Here is an 18,254-nt window from a genome sequence, read left to right on the forward strand (position 1 = left end):
AGACGTGGTTCTGTCTGAAAGCCCCTTCCAGGAGGAAACAGTCAGCGGCCGCCCAGGGTAACGCACTGTTCACAAATAGGTGGGAATTGGGGCTGCCTGGAAATGCAGAATTAGCATTTGAGTAAATAAGCATTTTGACATCAGCGGCCACATCTGTTAGATAAGAGGTGCTGCTATTGTCCCTTTTTTTCCACCTTAACTTTTCCATATTTGAGTATTACAAATAGATTGTGAGTAGTACTTCCGTTAAACTCATCATTTGTTCACCGTTTGCTTAGTTGATGCTGCTTATGTTACTGTTTTAAAAGAAAGAGGCAGGAGCCTCTTATTTAGTTGACGTTATATTGTATAGTTTGTCATGTCCTGAAGAGTGTTCCAGTATCTCTTCTAGGGAGTAAGAGTGTGCAGTTAGATTTGGAAACATCAGAATTGGGCTACAAATGCCGTGTCAAAGTGTGTGACTCAGAACCAGATTAAGAAAGAAAGAAAACCACGGGTTCTACACATACACAACTGGTAATAGACACAAAAACCGAAAGTTATCATGTCCATTATAGTGTGGTAAGGAAGAAATGAGGGGACACCGAGATACTCAAAGCATGAAGACCTAATAAGGGCTCCTACATTTCAGGTGTGTTCACTCATGTTGTCCCATTGCCAAATTATGGGCTCATGGTTTAACTCATGAGGTTCGGTTTAATTTAAAAACATATACATGAGCAGTTACAGTAATTGTTTGTACTTATTTATGTGCTTATGATAAACCAGGTATTGTTGTAGATACTGTCTGTGTACCTACTATGTGGTGGGCAGTGTTCTAGATCCTGGAGTTGGAGCTGTGACCCTGTCAGACCCAAGTCTCTTCCCTCGTGAAGCACATTTTCTTATTTTGTGCCTCACTCACAAACTTAATAGTCACTGTTGATCCTTAATACTCCGAGCAGAGGCCCCAAGGGACCCATGGATGGTTTTAGGTTTCTGGCTTTGGTCTATGTGAGGGATCCATTTTTCTGTGCTCCCCAGGGCCCACGTGGTCCTTGCTGCTGCCCAGACCAATGGGGCTAAGAGCACCTGTGTGCATGCAGTCTCCAGGCTTGTTGGCTTTGGCTGCAGGGTGATGTGGGGAAATACGTGTGGGTGAGGACTAGCCTTCAGAGCCTGGTTATTACCGGGCACACTACAGAGTCCTTCAGATGTAAACATGCTGATTAAATGGATGATTGGGCATTCACAGTCTCTCTTTTTTTTTAAAGATTTTATTTATTCATCTGAGACACAGAGATACAGAGAGAGAGTTAGGGAGAAGCAGGCTCCCCGCTGAGCCAGGAGCCTGATGTGGGGCTCGATCCCAGGGCCCCGGGATCATGACCTGAGCCGAAGGCAGACGCTTAATCATCTGAGCCACACAGGCGCCCTGGCATTCAGTCTCTTAGCTGCAGCTCTCAAGACTTCCCTGATTTATGCTGTAGGCACTGTTTATTCTCCTGGTCTCAGAAGCACCCATTAATTGTCCCCATGCTCTCCTGTGCTTCTTGCATTCACCGTGGAGTGCTCTACATACCTGTTACTGAGTATGACTGGGAAGAAATTAAGTTAAATTGGAGCTGCTTGTTTTCCTCCTGGTACCAGGTCTTGCTAAGTCCAAGGCCAAAGAGATAGCCCTATATGAGTGGTCATGTGATGGTTGGTAGTCTAGAGAAGTGAGGTAGATCCTATCTGAGACTCCCAAGGATTAAGGAATTGTAGAGAGCTCATGGCCCACCCAGGGGGTCAGCTGCCACTTGGCCAGAGCTTGTCAGGGTCCAGTGGATGAGCCGGTGTAATCAGAAACTTATTTGTTGATTGTGTGCACTGTTTTGAACACTTAATGTGCTTAAAGTCACTGAGTTCTCACTACTCCGTGAGCTACTCTCCCCCCTCCCCAACATTTTTTCTTAATAGATGAGGAAACTGAGGCACAGAGTTAAGTTAGGCCCAGACTTCTTAGAGCTGGGATTTGGAGGCTGGCAGAGTAGCTCTTAGAGTCTGTGCTCTTGACCGTACTTTCATGTCTCTCCTGATTTTGCATGCCCTTATCTAAATCAAAGACTTTTTCAGATTAATATAAACCTAATGTCTGGTGGGCCCAAACAAAACCTGACTATGCACTGTATTTGGCTTGCAGGAAGCCAGTCTGGGGCATCTGTCCGTAATGATATTGGCAGGTGGCAGGGCAAAGATGGCGAGCTGGGGACTCAAGGAATACTCATTGCCAAGGATTGGATCAGAACCCAGATATACACACTCAACTAAGGAGCACTTTCTTTGTAGTAGATTGTTTTACAGCCAATTCACAAATGAACCATTTGAGGGATAACTATGCCTTTTCACAGATGAGAAAATACAGCCTCTGAAAACTTAAGTTGTCCAAGCTAGGGGGTGATGGGACTGGACTTTGGAGCAGGCCTTTAGAGCCAGAGTTTAGGATTTCCTTCTGCAGTCCTGTAGGTGTTTCCTAGAACCAAATGAACACTGAGCACGGATTCGTTAATCTGTGAAGCATCTGAGAGTTGGGTACACTGGAACATTATATGCTGGGAACACAGGAAAAGTGTATTTTCTCATCAGAACCTGCTGATGGTATGCACACAGAATTTTAGTGTGAGATGAGGAAGGTACAGAGAGTGATGGCGGGCAGATGAAGTGGTGCATGTGGTAAGGATGGCAGAGGCCAGGGCAAGTGGTAGAGGCTGTATTTGCTTTGGAATTGGAGGAAGATGAACATGTAAGTCTCCAAGAAGAACTTGGTGAATTATCTGTTCATCTTGTGTTCTTAAGACTGCACGCCTCAAGATAGACTATCTGCCTTCTTAGAGTTTTTGGCCATAGGACCTTACTGACAGGTTGGTTAGGCCAGGTCTTGTGATTCGTCTTTCCCTGCTTGAGAGACTTTGAAAGGAGACACCTGGAGCTGCTACCTCTTCCCCCTAGGCCTCTGGATGGTCCTCTCTGCCCTCTGCTTCCCTAGGAACTCTGAGCAGTTCTGACTCTTTTGAAATCCTTATTTATATATCTGACTGGCCATCAACATCACCTGGGGAGCTTCAAAAATGCAAATTCCAAGACCCTGCTTCAAAGGAACCTAATCTGAATCCTTGTGTTTTTGGCTCAGGAATCTTTTTTTTTTTTTTTTTAATGGGGTTGGGGGAGGTGTGCAGAGGGAGAGGGAATCTCAGGCAGACCCCCTGCTCACTGGGGAGCCCAACACTATGTGGGGCTCCATCCAATGACCCTGAAATCATGATCTGAGCCAGAACGCTTAACCAACTGAGCCACCCAGGTACCCCAGGAAATCTATATTTCCAGATGTGTTCAGGTAATTCTGAAATGTGGCCATGTGTGAGCATCCCTGCCTTCCTGTTTTGGAGCCTCTGATTTTATAACATTTGGAGGAACTTTCATCTTCTGGGCAGATGCCCTACCTCCCAGCCCTTTTTGTCTGTTTAGCTCACTCCAGCTGCCAGGGTGCCTCATCAGTTGCTGCTCTAGCTTTGGACACCCATGCAGACATGTGGCTTGAGAGCAGAAATTTAATGATCAGAGTACCAGTAGGGTGGTGGTAATTATGAGAGAATTCAGACACCTAGTGAGAGAGTAAAACTAGAGCAGCCAAAGATTAGGTGAAACCCAAGGAGGAAGGAAGAGGATTGAAAGGCACTTATGCAACAAAAACAATGTTGTTTGACTTCTCCTGAGGCCTTTAGTTTTATATTTTAGATCAATTCTCTCGTCAGTTTTTTCCCCCACTGGATTCAAATGAACGATGTAAATCTGTTCTTATACTGTCTGCCATTACTCCCACCTCTTAGCAGGAAAGTCTTAGGAATGGAGTCTTCCCTTTTTTTGTGCCCCTCACTGTGTCACCCATGTTTTGAATACTGGCCTCAGCTGTCCCGGTGTGTGGAGCTTATGGGAAACACAGGCATATTTGTGGGTGACTCAGATGTATTTCAATGCAGGATTGCAAATTGGCCCTGTCACTATTTTGTATTTCTTTGAGGTATATGCTGGGCATTTTGTGGATATGCTTAAATATGAAGATTATCTTTTTTTTTTTTTTAATGTGAAGATTATCTTGTACACATTTTTCTCTCTTGCAATTGGAAATAAATGTCTTATTAATGTTTGCAAAAACATTTTATCCTGACAAACTATTGATCAGATTTTCATGTATTTTTAAAATTAAATATTTTGTTATGTTTAGCAACACACATAAGCTTTACTCAACACTAGATACCAGACTCAATATAAAATTAATAGTAAAATAATCATATTAATAATAGTAAATAATAAATAGGTAGAAGTCATGTTCCCTGCTTTCAGGACTTACTATCAAAAAAAGAAATGAGGGATGCCTGGGTGGCTCAGTCAGTTGAGCCTCCAACTTTTGGTTTTGGCTGAGGTCATGATCTCAGGATCATGGGATCGAGCCCCATGACAGGCTCTGAATTCAGCATGGAGTCTGCTTGAGATTCTCTCTCTTCCTCTGCCCCTTCCTTCACCAATCCTCTGTGTGTGTGTGTGTATGTGCACGTGCGCTGTCTCAAATTTGTAATAAAACAAGAAAAGATAAAATAATGTTTTCTTCTGTGCTATTTTGTCTTATGCTGCATAATTCTATGTTCCTGCAACCCCTTCCCATTTCCTTTTGTGGAACCCTAAGATTAAAGTACTGTAGGACTTCATCCTGACTAATCTTTTTCTCAGAACCTTCCAAATACCCCAGAGATGACGGCACCTCCACCCATCCCACGTGCTCACAGGCACAACATTTCCTTTCTTCAGCACTGCTTCCAGGCTGGACTCTGACTTGTCAGTGCTGAGACTGGTTATATATAAACATCCCTTGTGTATTTGTACTACAAATAGAGCGGGTTTAACACACGTAATCCCCAAATATGTCTGTTATTGTTTCCAGTCGGTTTCCATCCAGCCTGTTGTAAACTGCCCTTAAAAGCTGACTTTCTTACTTCTTGGTTCTATAATTGTCCTACTTTGTTCCTTACCCCTAAATCTTTTAAGTAGTACAAAAATGACATTATTGCTATAGTTTTATCTCAGATTTTCCTCATTTGCGTCATTGGGTAGAAAGACACACTAGTGTACTTTGCTTTTTCTTGACTTGCTGTCTTGGGGACTTATTCCTGGTAGCCTGGTATAGAAATTCTTTATTCTTTTTTCACAGTTCTGTAGTATTCCATAACTTATTTAATCAGTCCCTATTGACTGGCCTTTAGATAGTTAGGAACATTTTCAGTGAATTTATTTTAACCGTAGCATCCATTTACTGGGTTTACATCATTAAAAAAAAAAGTTAAAAGTTTTTGCTGGCAAGTGATTTATGATTGTGTGTGGGTTTGGGGGTGGGGTGTTTGACTACATGCAGGATTCTACTGGACATTGAGGAATATATTGAGATAAGAATGACAGAGGATTTTTAGTTCAAGGCCCAATATGAACATTATATGAATTTACAGAGATATTTAAAGGAGGTGAGTTTGGAAGTGGCTCTCTAAGAGTCTGTGAAGGAGATGGTCTTTGGCTCTTACTAAATGGCTCTTTTATTTACAGAATGGGGTGAAATTCAATCTGGGATTAAAAAAACCGTGCGAATGGTTGGAAAGTCAGCCAAGGTGGTGTGGGGCATAATGTGGAGGATCCTAACTGTTCTGCTGAGGAGTTCCTAATTGAGGATGCCCTGAATTTTTTTGTGCTTTGTAGTAAAATAATTGATGATGTGTTTTAAAAAGTATAATCTGTCAGGAAACCTGAGTACAGGGGTGCCTGGGTGGCTTAGATGGTTCAGCGTCTGCCTTTGGCCCAGGTCATGATCCCAGGGTTCTGGGATCGAGCCTCGCATTGGGCTCCCTGCTCAGTGGGAAGCCTGCTTCTCCCTCTCCCACTCCCCCACTTGTGTTCCCTCTCTCCCTGCATCTCTCTCTGTCAAATAAATAAATAAAATCTTAAAAAAAAAAAAAAAAAAACCTGAGTACAGGCATACCTTTTTGTGTTTCTCTATGTGAAATATTAAATCCTGCCAAGACCCGTGCATTGATTGAGAGTAGTGGAGTAATAGGAATTATGCTATTAAAACATACTTAGCTTTATTTTAAAACAATGCTTTTATTTTTTTAACCCCTCAAAATGAGTGACAGGCACAGGAATTCATTGGTACTTGTGTATTTATCTTTGAGAATTACAGTGGAGAAACAAATTTTTGGTACAATATGTCCACCTTCTGGTAAGATGATAGAAGTGAATTTATAACGTGCATTGATATACACAATATTTACATATTTTGTAGACACTGTACAAAACCTCACTTTGGGGTAGGCACTAATGTTGAGTCATGTGTTGAATACCTTATCCCAATTAGTTGAAGTCCTCAAACAGATTTTCTGTGTTGCTAGTATTAGATTGTGTTTAATCTTAAGAATCAAGAGGAATGAATTTCAGTTGATGTTATTAGCAAAGAATTGAGAACTTTAACTGTTAACAAAAACTTTAGTGCATATATTTCCTCTTCTCTGTATAGTTTCTAGGAAAGGTAATGGGGAAGTAGAAGAGGGCATTTTCTTTTCGATCTCTGCATCTCTGCAGAGCACCATTTCTCATAATCATCATACTACTCCCAAAGACTTGCCTCAACTGTCACTGTCTCTGGAAGTGTTCCTGATACCTTGGTGGTATTAGTATTCATCCCAGGTGGTCTGTGTTTTTATAACCTGTCAGGCTAGAATGAGTACTGGCTGTCGTTGGTTTGTTTTGGTATCCCCAGTGCCCCCTACTGTAATTGGCACTCAGAAGTGTATGTTGAGTGAATTTATGTTACTAAAATGTGGGGAGGCAGAGACTATCCCCTACAGGATGCTCTGATCCTGTAGGTAAAAATAAGTGAGATGATATAATCTATAAACAAGGACTGTGAATATTTATAAATAATAGTCTCCCAGAGGCATTGTGTAATTGCTTGTATCTGCACATTTTGAGCTCCTTTTCTGTAGGTTACTGAACCCCTGATCTGCTTATTGATTCATCCTAGGTCAGGTAATTGAGAGGATTTATAAGACTGTATATTTTATTTAGTGTTCCACCTGCTCAGCTCTTTAGGAAATTGTTAGAACAAGTTAAGAAAATGAGCCTTGAGACATCACTGAAAGTGGAATCATTGTGCAGGAATGAGGCTTAAGAATTTCGAGAATTACTTCATTTCTATTAGATAAACTTTCCCAGAGTTCTGGTAAACAGATGCCACTTGTTCATGCTGTGGTGGGTGTGGGAGGTGCTTGTCCTAGCCAGTTTAGGGGAAGGTTTTGTGGGCAGTCTTCAGAGAATTTGACTGAGGTTAACTGAAGTCAGAGGAAGTATTGTGGGTGATCACATGCAGTTTCTTTTTTCCATTTTTCACCCAGAGCAGGCCACACCTGAAATTATGTGGCATCGGTCTTCTCTGTCCAGCATGCTGATGTTAGCTAAGCACACTTGCTTCTACTTGGGAATTGTGTGAGGGCTGTGTGGTTATCCCTGGTGATTTAATTTCCTTGGCAGCCAGACTGAGAGATTCTTTGTGGTTTTAGGCAATTAATGCTGTAGAGAGCTGCTTATTTCCTTAGTTAATAATTTGAGCACAGCAGTGATTCTTTAGGCTGTTTTGTATGAACTAGGTGGCGTAATCAGAAGAAAGAATCAGTGAGGGCAAATTTCTGTTTCGTTCTTGCTGCTGCTTTATCCTCCTCAAGGATCATGAGGCCGGTTGAATGAGGACATGGGGTTATGGTGGTGTGACTTAATTATGACCGGAAGGCTAACTCGGAACCTGTTTACGGTTTGAACAGGGTGGGGCTTCAACCTTTCTGCAGGAGCATCACAGACTTCCTGCAGGTGGAGTTTAGCTAGTCCTGCTGTGGAAGTTAGCCCACATCTGGGCCCTCTTGTGGCTCTGCTTCCTGCCCAGCCTGTTTGTTTATTGTCTTCATGGAAGCCTGTGCCTCAGAAGGGTGAAGGCAGCGTCCGTCTCGAAAATCTGTTGAAATCCTACCAATCATAAATTTTGTTCTTAGTAGCTGATAGTGCTAGGAAAGCTCCATGGTGGTTTTGCTGTGGAGGATAGAAAGAATTTAGAATTAGATAATGTGTTCCTTCAGGAAGCAAAATGGGCTGGGTTCTTTCTTGTGGTATTACACAAAACTGTTAGCAAAGAATGCTAACCTAGAAACCACCACCCACACTCCCAGGAAGCATCCATTAGAGGTTTTTTGTTGAATAGTTGCGAATTCAGCATCCAGGGGTTCAATTTGTGTTAAGTAAACTGGGTGGAAGAAGCTTCCCAGTGGGGCTTCTTGTGGATGAGATGGCTGGATTCCTTGAGTTCTTTCTCTTTGTCCTAAGCTGCTTGTTCAACTGGTAGCACAATCCTAATATAGACACGAGTTTTCCTATGTGTCATGAGTGTAGGGGCCATATATCCTGATTTGCCCACAGTGTTGTGCCACATCAGTAAGTGACACTTTCACTCTCAAAAGTTTCCAGGTTTTGACATTAAGATGAGTTATATGCTCATCTTAATTATAAGAGAACGAAATGATCAAATATGCGTAGTTGATGGCTTCCCTTAATGTTCTCTTAATAGTATTATCTTTCATGTTTATTAGAGAAATTATTGAGGCTTTGGTTGAGAGAACTTCTCAACTTAAAGCCCAGCCTTATTTGCAGTGTTGATGTAGTTTATTTCTGTTAATTGCATTTAGTAACATACTACTGAAAGCCTTGCTAATTATTATCAGTAATAGCTTGAGGTATTTCATTTCAGTATCAAGCCACCGTTAAATCCCGAGCTTCTCGAGTCACACTGGCAGAGTCCAGACCCCAGAAACAGCCTTGGTGAACTCTGTCACCTTGGGAACATTACTGACCCTCTTCATTTCTAACATGGGGGTAAAGCTAGTGCTTCGTCAGGGATTTGACTAGGGGATGAAATGGGTGGATTCAGGTCAGCTACTAAGAACAGTGCCTGGTGCATTGGGAGTACCCAAGAAATGTTTGCTGTTTTTATTTCATTAGAAAATAACTATTCAGTGGTAAAAGTACTAGAAAATGGTATGTGAGAGGCTGGGAAGGAGCAGAAAACTCAAGGCCTCCAGCAGTGGGGCCATTAGTTTAAAGTCCTGCAGTTCGTTTATTTTCTTCCCTCAGCATGGCACACAGTTGGGATCCAGGTCTGCCCTATTCCCAAGTCCTTTCTTGTCTCTGAGACCACACAGCCTCCCTCGGGGTCTGACCTAAGCCGAGTGCAGGGCCCGGCAAGACAGAGGCCTGACTGTCCATGTCTGAGGGTAGATGAGCAGAATTGGGTGTAGGGTTGTTCGTGGGAGTAAGGGAAGGAGAGGTGCATAAGATGACTCACTCACATTTACAGTTCAGGTGCGGGTGGATGGTGGTGCTGTTAACCAAATTCAAGGGGTAAGGAGCCTTCCTGAGGTGGGGAGAGAAAGTGATGCAGTCCAGGTAGCAGCATGGACTCTGTGGCTTCCTAACCAGCTACCGTCCCTTCACTTCCCAGCCATATTCCTTTAGGTGGTGTGCCTCAGTTTCCTCACCTGTAAAACGGAGATAATATCTACTTCTTGGTGTGGGGACTAAACATTTTATATAAAGTGCTTGGGACAGTGACTGGGTAAGCACTCTATAAGCTTTGATCATCATTATTACATATCTTTTATCTATTTTTTTTTTTTTTTTTTTAACGAGAGGGGGAGGCGGGAATGGCAGAAAGAGAGGGAGAGAGAGAGAATTTATAAGCAGGCTCCACACCCAGCATGGATCCCCAGTGCGGGGCTTGATCTCACAACCCTGAGATCATGACCTGAGCTGAAATCAAGAGTCAGATATGTAACTAAATGAGCCATCCAGGTGCCCCCTATCGTGATCTATTTTTAACCTGTTATTTTCAGGCTATCAATGGTACATATAGCTGTCTTTCAGATAGTATTTGCAGAGAACACCTTCAACTTCAAAGCAGGCCTCTAATGAAGCTTGCATGCAGACTTCATAGGAATCACTCTTTTTACTGTTTTTTTTTTATTATGAAGAGAGGAGAATAAAAAAGATTGCCTTTTAATTTATGATTAATACTGTATCCTTTCCAAATTTATGTAGGCCTTATTGGTATCTAGAGGCCTGGGTTTTTATATTGACTGAACCCTTAGACATATTCTTCTTTCTGTGCACTGATGTTTCAGGAAGCTGGATCCGGGTTCTCAGTGTAGGCAGTACTACATAGGGGGCCACTTTGTCAAATTTGGAGTTGTTTTTATCTCAGTATTTGGTGGAAGGGCCATAGATGCTTGATATCTTACCAAGTATGAGACAGTCTTTTGCACAGTGAAGATTTGCTCCATGCTTCTTGTGGGAATAGCCCATTACACTTTCCCATGAGTGAAAGAGCTGTTTATAAAAGATCTGAGCCCAGAATTTGTCTGTTTTCCATATAAACATCTTTGGCTGCTTTAATATATACCTCTCACTTACCCAGGAATATAAATGCTGCCTCAATACTCTATTTTTTTTGGAATCTGCTCAAGAATTATATATCATTTTAGAAAGCCACATCACCAATGGTAATAGTGTAGGTGGCATTTGGGTCATAAGTAACATTTATAGCTGTTGAATTCACATAATTATATATACAGATGCAAGCAAGCATCTGTGTTGAATGAACTAATGATATTTGATATTAAATTACATATCATTTTATTATGATTTTTTTTCTATTTTTCCTTAGGGTTATGATTATAGTCACACATTCATATACACCCGAGCAGGCAGTCGGTTTTACAGTTCTGACATACACTTATTTGAATTATCATGATTTAGTTAAGTAATACTAGTTTCCCAGTAACACTGTTCAAATTGCAGTTACAACAGTATATTAACTGTGAGTACTTGCATAAAGTACAAACTTGGCTGCTAGCTCTGCAATCTGCAGTTTCTCCTATAAATAGTACACATGCATCACAATCAGTGGCCAATCATGTTGCTTCTTTCAAAGTCTGTCAGTGATTGGTAACTGCATCTCTCTTCCTCAGTTCATGCACAGGCAGCAAAGTGTGTTGTTGTGTTGCCTCCTTGTTTGCTTGAGATAAACCTCATGACATTCTACAGAAATGAATAATCAGCAGTGAGAGATGACCAACACAGATGAAAGAGCAGCAAAGAAATGAAAAGTGATAATGCAGGATGTGAAATTCAAGTCAAATGTAAATGAGTTCTAGAAGATATAGCTGACTGGGAATTTTGAGCCTCTGAGATGCAGCTAGAGGCACTTAGTGCAGGTGATCTTACTGACATCAGTGAAAAAGTGGTTGTGATGTAAAGGATGAGATGTCCCAGAGCAAGTGAGGCTGGCAAGAAAGTTCACAGAAAGGAACTAACTCTCTGAAATATAGCTTTCCCCTGCTATCTGAAAGTCAGAGTGTTCCTTTCAGAAGTCGAAATGACGTAAAGCGCAGAAGCAGTTACTGTTAATTTATGTGGAAAAATTTTTGAGCATTACCAGACTCAAAAAATAACATCTCTTGAGGCTTTTCTTATACTTCAGGATACATTTTGCTAAGGAATGCACAAAATCAATTGAGATAAAGCACAGATGCTCACAGACATGGTTCAGAACCAGCATGGCTTGATGCTGAGATGCTGACTGTAATTCCTGGGGAAGGAGCTTGGTGGGACCATGCTCACTGCTCAGGGTTTGCTGCCTCTGTAACGGCTTGATGCAAAAGGAACTCTGACTGCTCTTTTTGCTTTTCACCTTTTTTTGTAAAAGCGAAAATCCTCTTTGGATTTCCCTTGGTAAGCAAGAATAAGTACTAATGGAGGTCTTTCATAAAAGTGAAGTGCTGTAATGGAAACTTTCAAAAAAGCAGGGTTACCTATAATTCATACTTTTAAAAGCTCAAGGGATAAAATGTTGGAAGCCATTCACACCTAGAAAGGAAGGTGACAAGGCATAGACAAAGATGTTTACTCCGTATTGTAAATTACGTAGTGAGAGGGCAAGCACTACTCTTAAAAGTTTTTTTTTTTTACCAAGAAATAAAACACTTTAATTCTCAATATTTCCAATGTTTTAAATTTACTAGTATTATCATTTCCCTATATATTTATAACCAACAATAAGAACATTTTTAATGTTTCGACACGTTTTAAAGGTTGTAAAACAATTCTGATTTTTTTCTATTGATTGTTAAAATTGCTTTGCACAGTTTCAGTTTTGCACAGTTATTTTTATGGCCCCACACTACCATGCAATGTGAGGTCTGTGTGTGTGTGTTCAACTGTCTGTGTACATAGATCATATCACCTATGGCTTCTGTGTCCATGTACTAAAAATACGTTGAATCATATTCACAGAAACAATATATTAGGTTTGATGAGGTTTAGAAGCTCTATTCTAGATAATTTCAAATTTATATAATGTAAATGTTCAGCCTGATATACCTTTCCTTATATTTATTCATTCTTCCATTGTGTTTAATGGTGGTATTTCTCTGACTGCATAAAACAACATGTAAAAATTTAAAGACACATATGATATGGTTTAGGCTTTTTGAAAAACACTTAGAGGTATTTATTGTTGGTAATTGACAGGTGCTTTCAATGTTATTGAATATCTTTTGGTTTAGGCTAGTAGTAACAATCTTAAGCACTGAATGTGGTTTTGGAAAACCATCACAAGTTAAGGGCCTGAGTCAAATTCATTATACTAAGTCTGTTAGCTCTAGTTACACGTGCTATGTGTTTGTCTGCATATGTGTATAAGTAAACAAGTCCAGAGTGTTGTTGGAAAGTCTTGTTTATAACATCTAAACCAAGACATAGAACTGGAAGTTCTGGGAAATCTGGTGACTATTTTGGACCCTTACTCGTTAAGTTAGGCTGATTTGATCAGACACGGGGCTCATTTCTGAGAGATGCTGTGGAGACTGGCCAGACTGCAACCACTGGGTATTCTCCATTATTCAAAGAGAAATTGGCCGCTTTACTTATATTAAGAATGTTTGCCTATGAAACTGTTTGAAATAAAGGAATTTCCAATTTAAGTCCATATCTTGTTTTCAAATGAGAAGAAAAAAAGAGTTTGTGCTCTTAACAGCTGCGTTATACCACTGTTGTCATTTCATATGATTTTTTATCTCATCATCATGCTTTATAAGAGAAACTTAACATTCAGAACATAAGTTGCCATTTGAATACCCAGAGTTTCTTAATAAATTAAAAATTTTAACACTGACTTGTTTCTTTTCCTCTTCAACTCTAGTATGATTTTTTGTACTTTTGAAACTACAGATAAATTATGTTTAATTAAAAATTTTGCTGCATGTCAGGGGCGCCTGGGTGGCTCAGTCATTAAGCGTCCGCCTTCAGCTCGGGTCATGATCCCAGGGTCCTGGGATCGAGTTCTGCATTGGGCTCCCTGCTCGGCGGGGAGCCTGCTTCTCCCCCTGCCCCTCCCCCTGCTCGTGCTTTCTCTCTCAAATAAATAAACAAAATCTTTAAAAAAAATTTTTTGCTGCATGTCAATTAGGAAAGAATAATCAATATTTGTAATGTTTTCCCCATGAAATCCTGTGTATTTTAGCCTGTTCAGCTTTTTTTTTTTTTTTTAAGATTTTATTTATTTATTTGACAGAGACACAGCGAGAGAGGGAACAGGGGGAGTGGGAGAGGGAGAAGCAGGGGGAGTGGGAGAGGGAGAAGCAGGCTTCCCGCTGAGCAGGGAGCCCGACGCGGGGCTCGATCCCAGGACCCTGGGATCATGACCTGAGCCGAAGGCAGATGCTTAACGACTGAGCCACCCAGGCGCCCCTAGCCTGTTTAGCTTTTGTCCTTTTTACAACTGTAAGATAACTTCTTGAAGGTCTTAATTACTCTTTTCGAACATTTCCATTGTATATTTTTCTAGGCAGCTCCAGGACTGTGTGTGTGTGTGTGTGTGTGTGTGTACGTGTGTGTACATAGCACTGAAGATGACTGAAGGAAGACTGTAGGGAAGGGCTAAGCCAGGTACATGCTCTCTATAGGACACAGATTTTCTTCAGCTGTTTCATGAACTTTACCACTAGATGGTGATAGAGGGCTAGGGGGTATGTTAAATAATTCTGCATCTACCATATGCTTGTAGTATGCTGAAATTTGAAAATGTTTGATCCTAACAAATATTTGCTTTTAGAATTCACTTCAGGATATTGAAATATTATTTTACTTTTCATCATGATAAAGTGTACTCTTTAATCCCCGTTCCTTATTTCCTCCGCAATCGCCCCCCACCCTCCCTTCCTTCTGGTAGCCCTCTGTTTGTTCTCTAGAGTTGTCTGTTTCTTGGTTTAGCTCTCTCTCTCTCTCTCTCTCTATTTTCTCTTTGCTCATTTGTTTTGTTTCTTAAATTCCACGTATGTGAGATCATATGGTATCTGTCTTTCTCTGACTTACTTCTCTTAGTATTATACTCTAGCTCCATCCATCTTTTTTCAAATGGCAAGATTTCATTCTTTTTAATGGCTGATTAATATTTCATCATGTATATGTACCACATCTTCTTTATCCATCTATTGATGGACACTTGGGCTGCTCCCATAATTTGGCTATGGTAAACAATGCCAATAAACATAAGGGTGCATGTATCCCTTTGAATTAGTCTTTTGTATTCTTTGGGTAAATAGTAGTACAATTCCTGGATCATAGGGTAGTTCTATTTTTAATTTTTTAAGGAAACTCTGTACTCTTTTTCACAGTGGCTGCACCAGTTTGTATTCCCACCAACAGTGCAAGAGGGTTCCTTTTTCTCCACATCCTCACCAACACTGGTTGTTTCTTGTGTTTTTGATTTTTGCCATTCTGACGTGTGAGATGATCTCACTGTAGTTTTGATTTGCATTTCCCTGATGATGAGTGATGTTGAGCACCTTTTCAATTGAAAGACTATTTTAAATACCCTGTTGCACATAATTTTTTTTTTTTAACATGGTATGTCCCTCATAAGGATTTATTAATTTCTTAGCTGTTGTATTAATGGTGTTTAGTCTGGGGAAAAAGCAGGTCTTATAAAATTTAAGTGATCCCCAAACTTTATTTTGTCTTTGTTTTCTTATTTTCTTTCCATAATATATCACATTTCTTTATTTTTTCCTAGTAGGTCAGATTTCCTCATAGTGATCATAAATTTCTTTCTGTTTAGGCTGTGTTCTTTTTGGCACATGTGGGTGTGCACATGCACAAACACAATTTTGCCTTAGCTATTTAATATAAATTTATGGATTTTCATAGTGACTATTCCCTTGATGCTTTCATTGAGAAACAAAATACTGGTATACTGTATGGAAATGAGAATAGAGTGGTGTAAATGGTATAATGAATATAACAGAGTAGTAAAGCACACACCAGAAGATTTTCTACAAGATCAGTTTCTTTGAATTTAAGTTTTAGGAAAAATAGAAAAATTTCTTTTCAAAAATTCTTTGAATATGTTTATCTGCATAAAAGGAAGAATAACTATGTTATTTATTGCTGTATGAGAGGATCCTGAAATACTGAATATAATCCAGAAAGTTTATGTAAGAAATTTTAGATTTCAACTTATTTTCAGATTATCAATAAATTTTTAAAAATTTATTAGCAAGAGAGAGAGAGCGAGAGAGGAGAGGGAACATACGATTGTGGGGAAGGGCAGAGGGAGAGAGAGAATCTCAAGAAGACTCCCTGTTGAGAGTGGAGCCCAGCATGGGGCTCAGTCTCACCACCCATTAGATTATGACCTGAACTGAAATCTCGAGTTCAGACACTCAACCAACTCAGCCATTTTGTGCCCCCAGGTTATCAATTAATTTTTTGAAAATAGCCAAAAGAGAATTCTTGTTTTTCTTCAATATTAATATCATATTTTGTATTAACTTCTGATACTAGCACAATATTTAGTATCATTCCTGTAGATATTTATCTTACTAATGTAGATGATTCATTCTTGGTTGTCCTGCAGAAGTATTTTTTGTGACTACAATGTGGGGATTGGTGTAAAATACAAATATTATGATTTTGATGTTTTTTTTGTAACATGACTTTTTTTTTTTGGTAACATGACTTTTTAAGAAATTGGGATAATGCTCTCTTCCAGTTTATTTCCCTAATCCAGTGTGTTAAGATGTTCCATTGATTTACTAATATCATTTTAGAGAATAAAACCACCATCACATTAAATGTGCCCACTAGCTAACTATACATCAGTCTAATTTTAGAAACATTAAAATGGGATTGAAAATATTTTAAAGTCCCCTTAGAATTGAGGCCTGAATTTAGAGGATTAAATGAGGTCTAAGGTGGAGAAGTGTTTGTTAATTCTGGAGTGCTAAGTGGAGCCATTTGATGCTATTAAAGATGCTATGTTCTTAGTTTTTTGGAGGGTCCTATGGTGACTATGCATTTAACAGCATATACCTACACAGTGAAGTGGGTAGTATCATTTTGAGATTTTTGACTGGGAGCTGTGACATAGTAGAGAGAAATAGGGAATGGAGAGGATAAGACATATTATTCCGAGAATATTTTCCCAGCCACACTGTTGGTTCTTCTTTTTATATAGTGTAGCTGTAACTCATCTTGGGCATCATGGGGAGAATTGAGGAAGGAATTAACCTTTCAAAGTGCCTTTTCACATTAGTTCATCTAAAACATAGTTAATCTTAATCTAGCTAGTGGTACACAATGGGGGTTTGGCAATGCAAGTGACCAAATGAGGTGTGTATTAATTCATGTACTAGAGTGCCCCTGGAATTTATGGAATGGGAATCTTAATGGAGAGATGGAAATTTCGGTAGAGGTCCTCAGATCATTCTTTTAACCACTTTGCTACCAATCCCTCTGCCAAACCTGACTCACCTACTAGGAATTTAGGAGTGCCCAAATTCTGTTTGTGTACTATATGATGGTAGTCATTGTCGGGCTTCGTTATTCTCGTGCCCTTATTTCTGTTCAGTTTAGCTTTTAGAATTATGCAGATAGTTTACAAGAGTTTAATAAAGTATTGCACTGTGTTATGCATGTGTGTGCTTTGTCTCTAGTAACCACGCTATCCTCTTTTTGTTGGCCGATTGGCAAACATGCCTTCGGTTCTCCTGCTTTAATGCTTGCCCAGCTCCTAATACAGTGTGAGGAACAAATCAGGCACTTAGTACTCAAGCAGCGGATGCATTTGAAAAGAATGAAAGCTCAAGGGTTTATCTTGAAGAAGAAAATCTTCTGAGATTTAAAACATTACCCTTGTGCTTTTTTGACTTAATCTTTCGCACTCTTATCCTTCCAACTTAAGGTAATATTTTTAAACTAATGAGAACACTATTAAAGGTAGATAAAGCTTAAAGGAAAGACTATTTTGCTAATAGTTTTTCTTTTCCTTTTAATTTCTTTAAATAGGCTCCACACCCAGCGTGGAGTCCAACATGGGGCTTCAACTCACAATGCTGAGATCAAGACCTGAGCTTAATCAACTGAGCCACCCAGGCACGCCAGGTTTTCTAAAATAAAGACTATTAAATGAGTTTTTGACAAGCAACATATATTTGATTATTAACTAAGCCTCCATGTTCTCTTCTCTACCCTTGCATCATGAGGATTTAGCAGCATAGCGATATAATAATGGCAAACATAGTGTATTATCCAAGATCCACTTGTCCTAATAGTCACACTTTTCCTCTCTGAAATAGCCTGGGTTTTTAAAATCAGTTAATTGAATTTAATCTTTGAAACACATTGCTCAAAAAATACAGTCGAATCTTCTTCCTGCTACCTCGTACCGCACACTACAAATCTTTTCTAATGTGCATAGACGTTGGTAAATACAGTGAAGGGATGATGGTTAAAGGTCGTACATATTCACAGATGGAATGACAGAAGGCCTAGTAATTAATATGTACCCAGTTATATCAGAAATAAATGAGCCCACATCTTAAACCTTATAGCTACATAGTTAGTTTCTCTCTCCTTTCTCTTCTCTCCAACGTGGCTCCAAAGCAGCATTTCCTGGCAGATGGCTGCAGGGAGCTGGGGTCGCCCTGGTGTTCTCTGCCTCTGCAGTCTGCGCCTGACACCCGAGTCATGACCCTGCCACTCGGCTACACTCCACCTCTCTCTTACCTCACTTTTGGGGCATGCCTTCATGTTGTTTCTCT

The 18,254-nt window shown here is 40.0% G+C and overlaps 1 protein-coding gene across 3 annotated transcripts in view; it reads left to right on the top strand.

Moving 5' to 3' along the window:
- MED12L (mediator complex subunit 12L) overlaps positions 1-18,254 on the top strand; it is a 322,844-nt gene that overhangs the window by 170,284 nt on the left and 134,306 nt on the right. The window lies entirely within an intron of this gene.

Source organism: Leptonychotes weddellii, chromosome 1, assembly GCF_054177405.1.
Source record: "Leptonychotes weddellii isolate Sample4059 chromosome 1, ASM5417740v2, whole genome shotgun sequence".
NCBI classification, from domain to species: Eukaryota; Metazoa; Chordata; class Mammalia; order Carnivora; family Phocidae; genus Leptonychotes; species Leptonychotes weddellii.